Source organism: Lissotriton vulgaris, chromosome 3_1 (assembly GCF_964263255.1).
Source record: "Lissotriton vulgaris chromosome 3_1, aLisVul1.2, whole genome shotgun sequence".
NCBI lineage: Eukaryota > Metazoa > Chordata > Amphibia > Caudata > Salamandridae > Lissotriton > Lissotriton vulgaris.
Window position 1 is genome coordinate 672,544,835 of NC_141689.1, and position 6,961 is coordinate 672,551,795.

The following is a 6,961-nucleotide window of genomic DNA, read 5'->3' on the forward strand; positions in this document are numbered from 1 at the left end:
TCATTACTACTTTTAGCTCCCGGACCAACACTGCCCCTGCTGGAAGCCTGGTGACACTGTGACACTGGCATCATGGTGACCAAGGCAATCAGCTTCCTTGAAGTCTGACCATTTATTTAATCAACAATACTGTCATTTCAGTGGTGCTAACTTAGGCAGACACCTTCCATCTGGAATACCTGCATCTTAAAAGGCTCCTGGCAGTGTTCCCTTCCATGCTGAAGGTAGTCGTCCTGCTTAACACTAGCAAAAGACAGGTGTAAAATCCCTGGTGCTACTGCAGGTTGCCCCCTGTTTTTGCTTCACTTCGCAGATCTGGCAGTTCATTGTGAATGTGGTGTTGTGGTTTCCTCGTGTGACAAGGTGTTAGTGACCAGACACTCTGCTGATACTGTAACAAAGTGTTAGTGGCCGACACACTGTGCTGATACTGTGACAAGGTGTCCATGGCCAGACACTGTGTTGACACTGTGACAAGGTGTCCGTGGCCGGACACTGTGCTGATAATGTGACAAGTTGTTAGTGGTCAGACACTGTGCTGATACTGTGAAAAGGTGTTAGTGGCTGGCACACTGTGCTGATACTGTGACAAGGTGTTAGTGGCAGGACACTGTGCTGATACTGTGACAAGGTGTTAGTGGTCGAACACTGTGCTGATGCTGTGATAAGGTGTTAGTGGCCGCCACACTGTGCTGATACTGTGACAAGGTGCCCATGGCTGGACAATGTGCTGATACTGTGACAAGGTGTCCATGGCTTGACACTGTGCTGATACTGTGACAAGGTGTTAGTGGCTGGCATACTGTGCTGATACTGTGATAAGGTGTTAGTGGCCGGCACACTGAGATGATACTGTGACAAGGTGTCTGTGGCCGGACACTGTGCTGATACTGTGACAAGGTGTCCGTGGCTGGACACTGTGCTGATACTGTGGCAAGGTGTTAGTGGACGGACAGAGTGCTGATACTGTGACAAGGTGTTAGTGGTCGCATACTGTGCTGATACTGTGACAAGGATTTATTGGCCATGAAAAACAAAAAGTAATACCTCTGGGACCATAGATTCTCAATTTACTCAGTACGATGGGTCTAACTATTTTCCCATGACAATTTCAATAAATGAAAATTCCAACTTTCAAGTTCTGACGTTTAAGGAAGGCATACAACACCACATTTACTTGTCTTAACAACAATGAACAGCACAACAAGACTGTTTCTCTTCAAAATGTTTTTTTTTTCAAAAAGGGATTAACCTTCAGTTTAACAAAACCACAATTTGATTCTTTTTTATACTCTATTTATACATATATTCTTCATGCATAGATTTTCATATAAATGTTTGCTGTAAATCATAAACAATATTCAAAACCAACGCAATGTGCATATATCTTTTTTTATACACAAAATTATTCTCAAATATATTATATTTTATGTTAATCCTGTTCCTTTTTTCTATCTCTACCAGGATACATCAGACTGGTATTCCTTGGTAATTTTTCACTAGGTGGTCCTATAAAAAACTAAGCTCAGAGTGTCATTCTAACATTGTTCAAAGTTTAGACCATCTGGTTTTTGCTAAACTTATTGGGTCCTTTTATTATCCTAGTTTAGTACTGATACTCCAAGTCCTGTGAAAAAGGAAGTGAATTGTGTAGGTGCCGACGCATTTCGACCTTTGTGCTGCGGACCAGGAGGATTTCTAAGAAGGTCTTCCTCAGGGTTGGGACTGTGAGTGTAGGATTAATGTGATCTAAAATTCATAAAGGAATAGAGAGAAATTAAGTGTAAGTGCTTAAAGGTTTAAAAGGAGGGTTTTGAGCATGACCTCATCACCGATCCTAGTTATCATACCTGATGTACACAGGATATCTGGGTTTGTGTTCCTCCATCCCTTCTTTGCACATACTGAAGTCTTACATCTTCTTGTACTTCAGACAACATAAAGCACACAGTGGATTTGCTACGTTTGGTCTGCACATCTGTGAATACTTGTTCCCCTTAGTAATAGTTGTAATACAATGTATTTAGTACACTCTATTGGAGTGCTCTTTGGTATTGTGCTTATCCACCTTAAAGCAACAATCCACGATCTCCTACTCACTCCTGGTGAGACGGGATCTCGTACATAAATTAGAAGAGGTACCAAGGCACATCCCTCTCAGTTGCTATTCTCCAAATATCATGTTCGCCATTCCAACTCCAAAAACAAATGATTTCACCAAGTTCTGTATTCCTCAAAAAGACATGTACAATGTTAAATATTATTCCAAGTCCATTTATTAACAATTCCTTTCTTTTGCCACACCGTCACAGCCGACGCGCGTTTCGCCCTCCGCGGGCTTTTTCAAGGCTAACAATTTGTATGGTGAGCATGTATCTTTTAGTAGTCAACAAGGAATCGTATGGTCTGTGAGTACATGGGTCCTTTAAAGCTTTTGTTTTAGTGCACCACGAATTCGGTTTATGTAGTATGGTGTCAGTCCTTCTGTTCTTTGGTCAGTGAACCAGTAGTTAAACGTCTGATGGAGCCATGATAAGTCCCATCGCCATCTCGTGTTCAATCGGCTTTCGTATGGAGTCCCAATTTCATTTAGTCTGACTAAATGAAATCGGGACTCCATACGAAAGCCGATTGAACACGAGATGGCGATGGGACTTATCATGGCTCCATCAGACGTTTAACTACTGGTTCACTGACCAAAGAACAGAAGGACTGACACCATACTACATAAACCGAATTCGTGGTGCACTAAAACAAAAGCTTTAAAGGACCCATGTACTCACAGACCATACGATTCCTTGTTGACTACTAAAAGATACATGCTCACCATACAAATTGTTAGCCTTGAAAAAGCCCGCGGAGGGCGAAACGCGCGTCGGCTGTGACGGTGTGGCAAAAGAAAGGAATTGTTAATAAATGGACTTGGAATAATATTTAACATTGTACATGTCTTTTTGAGGAATACAGAAGTTGGTGAAATCATTTGTTTTTGGAGTTGGAATGGCGAACATGATATTTGGAGAATAGCAACTGAGAGGGATGTGCCTTGGTACCTCTTCTAATCTTCTTGTACTTGGCGACCTTTTTCCTAAGGAGTTAAGTACCCTTTGTTAGCCAACTTCACACTAATCAAGGTGTTGCCTAACCTTTCCCATTTTATGCCAACCTTCAACAACTAACCATCTACATTGCTCTGCCATGTTTGTGGAGCGCATGCATAGTTAAGACTAAGGGCTTCTCCTTTGTGCTCGTGTTCCTTTCAAAGTGTTCGTGAGCGCACTATCTATATCTGTGAAGCATCTCCAATTGTGTATTAGTTCTTTTCATGCATCCGTGGACTTTTAGGGGCTCATCGCATGCTTTTTTGCAAGCTCTCATGAGTGTTTGTTATTGTGCTGTTACGTCTGCCATTCGCGGTGTCGTGACCTGTGATTTAGCGTTTCACTCCGTCACCATTCCCCCGGTTGCATTCGTTCTTCATACCGTGATTGGGTTAGCTTTTGTCTGTATGCTTGCTGCTGATAGTTAATGGAGCAGTTTAAAAATCCAGCTTCTCGAGTTCGGCTCCGTTGCTCCTTTCCGCGTTTGTGCATACGCGTCTCGCCTGCTTCGTCAGTTTCATTTGCTGAGCATTCGATTGGCTACGTATATTAAGTTGACGTCTTGCGTCAATCTCGGACAGATGCCTGACTTCCTGTTGTGCCGTTTCCATGTCAACCAACTTTATTTAGTGTTCAGTGTTCTTTGTGACACGTTGGGAATGATGGCGACGATCCTTCAATTATTTTGTTGTGCTGATGTTTGTTGAAAACATCGGTTAGTGACTCGCGAAGCAGAGGGCGACATTTGCGTGCTTAATTGTCAAATCTTGCTCGGATCTCAATTTCACTTCTAAGCATAGACCCCATGTTGTAAATTTATTATCCATTTTAAGACTGTGTCTGGGCATGAACCCTCTAGTTGTCATTAAGATGGTGAACGAAAGTCTCAGGCAAATAATTGTGCTTCCACTTCTTTTTGTATGACCACGATCGTTTAGATCATTTCCATTTGGAATATTCTGCTGTTTTTTTTTTGGCTACAGACAATGTAAATTTATTATTTATTTTCAAACTTTGTCTGGGCTTGAACCCTCTAGCTGTCATTAAGATGGTTAACGAAAGTCTCAGCCAAATGATTATGCTTCCACTTCATTTTGTGTATCCACAATCGTTTTGATCATTTCCATTTAGAATATTTTGATGTTTTTATTTTTTATTTTTGGCTACAGGCAGTGCATGATCTCAGAAAGTTTGTTTAGGCCATTTTCTGTGGTGCCAAGTCTCAATATCATTTTGGCTTCTTGATTCAGCAATTGTGTAGCTGCCATTCGTCCTTTGATATGTCAGAGGACTGTCCACTTCATATCGTTTACTGTATGATTTTGTTCCAACCAGTGTTTCACCATCGGTGCTGTCAACACTTTGAATTTTATCCTCGATTTATGTTGCGTTATTCTTGTTTTTACTGGTTGTGTCATTTTTCCAAAGTATTCCATGCCACATAGGCATGTGACACAGTACACCACGTCTGGGGTATTGCAATTTGTAAACTCCTCATGACGGATGATTTTATTACCGTACATGAACTCTGTTCCTTCCATGGTGATACTGCAAACTATGCAGTTCCCACATCGGTGGTGCCCTTTTACTGGTGGAAGAGATAACATGGATTGTAAGGATGGTTGCACTTTTTTCTTATTGGTGTTTGCTCTCACCAGCATTTCTTTGATACTTCGGTTTTTCTTCAAAGCGAATATTGGCAGTTCTTTAAACTCTTTCAAACCTTTAACACTTTGCCAGTTCCGTTTGATTATTTTTTTAACATCATTTGTAGATCCTGAATAGGTCGTGACAGAGACCAATGGCATATCTTTGTTCTTGTCTTTGGGTGTTAGTAGACATTCCCTGGGTGTAAACCAGGCCCTCTTCATTGCTCTTTTCAGAGAAACATAAAAGACAACTTGCCATATGGCCAATTTCTTTGCATTAGAAGAAATTGTTCCAAAAAGGAGGATTACTTTAAGAATGCTAAAATCCTATTAGAAAAATTGGTGGAACGGAACTACCCTAGAAAAATGAGCAATCTGTCACAAACGGAAATACACTAGATGGAACGTATCTAAAGAAGAACAAAAAGCACTGGAAGATCTAAAAAATAATCAAGACATCATAATAAAGCCCGCCGATAAAGGCGGGGGGTGGTCCTCATGAAGAGAGAAGAATATGAGACTGAAATACGAAGACAGCTTGAAAATGAAGAGCACTATAAAAAAATCGACCATGATATGGAAAGGATGATTACAGATAAATTGACTACAATGATTCAGATTGGTGAAGTTTATTTAAATATTCTGTGTTTGCAATACCACTTTTAGAATGTAGGTATTTGCTTGCCTAACCATTTGAGCCTGCCTCTGCTTGGTTGTGTATTCCTTTGTCTGGGTTTGTGAGTGACAGGGCTGGGGGATTCTAGGAGACAGTCTGAGGCAGCCCAGTGGTGAATAGAGAGATCTGCATCTAGATGAGAGGGAGGAGTTGCACCTGGGACCTGAATAGGGCTGGGCCTTCCCTCTACAATGTTTGCTCCATCCCCTGTGGTGAGTCTGATGTCTCTGCCCTGCACACTGAAAGAAGAGAAGGAAGACTGTCAACAAAGTGTTCCAGGACTGTACTTGCCTTCCACAATGCTGGCTCCACCTCCTGTGATGCGTCAGATTTTCCTGCCCTGCACTGTGAATGGAAAGGAGAAGTCTGGTAAACAGAGTGCTTCAGTACTGGTTTGGACTGGGCACAGGCCGCTCTCCCCTCAGAGAACAAAGGATTTTTGGGGTGTATGTATTGGGAAAATGATCCCAAGAAATTAGATCACTTCTGGACGTACAAGACGAAACCTCTGCTGAGGAGAGGAACCTGAAGAAACTGAGGAGAGACTATTCCCAAGCTGAAGTTCTGCTTGGGGGATTGGCCTGCAGTGGTTGCCCGAATGCCAAAGAGAGGAGAAAGAACCTTGTGGACTTTACTTTCAACTTGTGCAAAGATCTCCAAGGGCTTGGAAGAGAGCTTGCCCCCTGACCGAAGTCCCAGGACCAGTGGACTACATCAGCCTTTGTGAATTGCTGCTGGAAACGCAGTTTCAGTGGCTACAGAGGCAGGGAGCTGTGACCGACTCTCACGACCGGCCCGGTGTCCTGTAGGCACCGCATCAAGTGACGTCCACCTCGAACAACTCAAGCTCTGAGCTCACCGACTCCATCTCGATGCCGTCACGGAGCCGTTTCCCGCACCACGGCTGGAGGACCCTGCGATGTGCAATGCTACACCGACTGGTACTGGTCTGACCGACACGGTCACTGCTGCTGACTTTGAGTCCTGTGAACGCACCGGAGTTGGGCACCACCTCGCATGTTTCGCGACGCACTGCCCGAATCACACCGAATCACACCGCTGTCCGGACTGATTGACACCAGCTCCCGAACTCCGGCTCTGTCGCCGCACCGCAATCTGCAAGCACCGCATCAAAGCCCCGTCTGCATCGCGACAAACACTGGAACCGGCTCGCACATCCGTTCCGGCCGCCTAAAGATAAAGTACCGTGACTGAGTCTGTTGACATTTGAGTGGACCTGGACCACCGCGGTCCGCTGGATTTGTTAGACTCTTTGTTATTTCAACAACGCTGTAACCAGACCAGGCTACCGACTCGCATAGAACCTTGATATAAGCCTTTTCAACCAGAACTCTTGATCTTGAATAGTACTGTGGATTATTTGTGTCGTTCTTGGTCTTGTGGTAACTCCATATAAAATATACTTATTTTTTATATAAAACCTGTGTAATGTCCATTTGTAGTGTTTTCACTGGGTTACTGTGTGTGGTCACAAATGCTTAACTTACACCGCCTCTGGGATGAAGCCTTGCTGC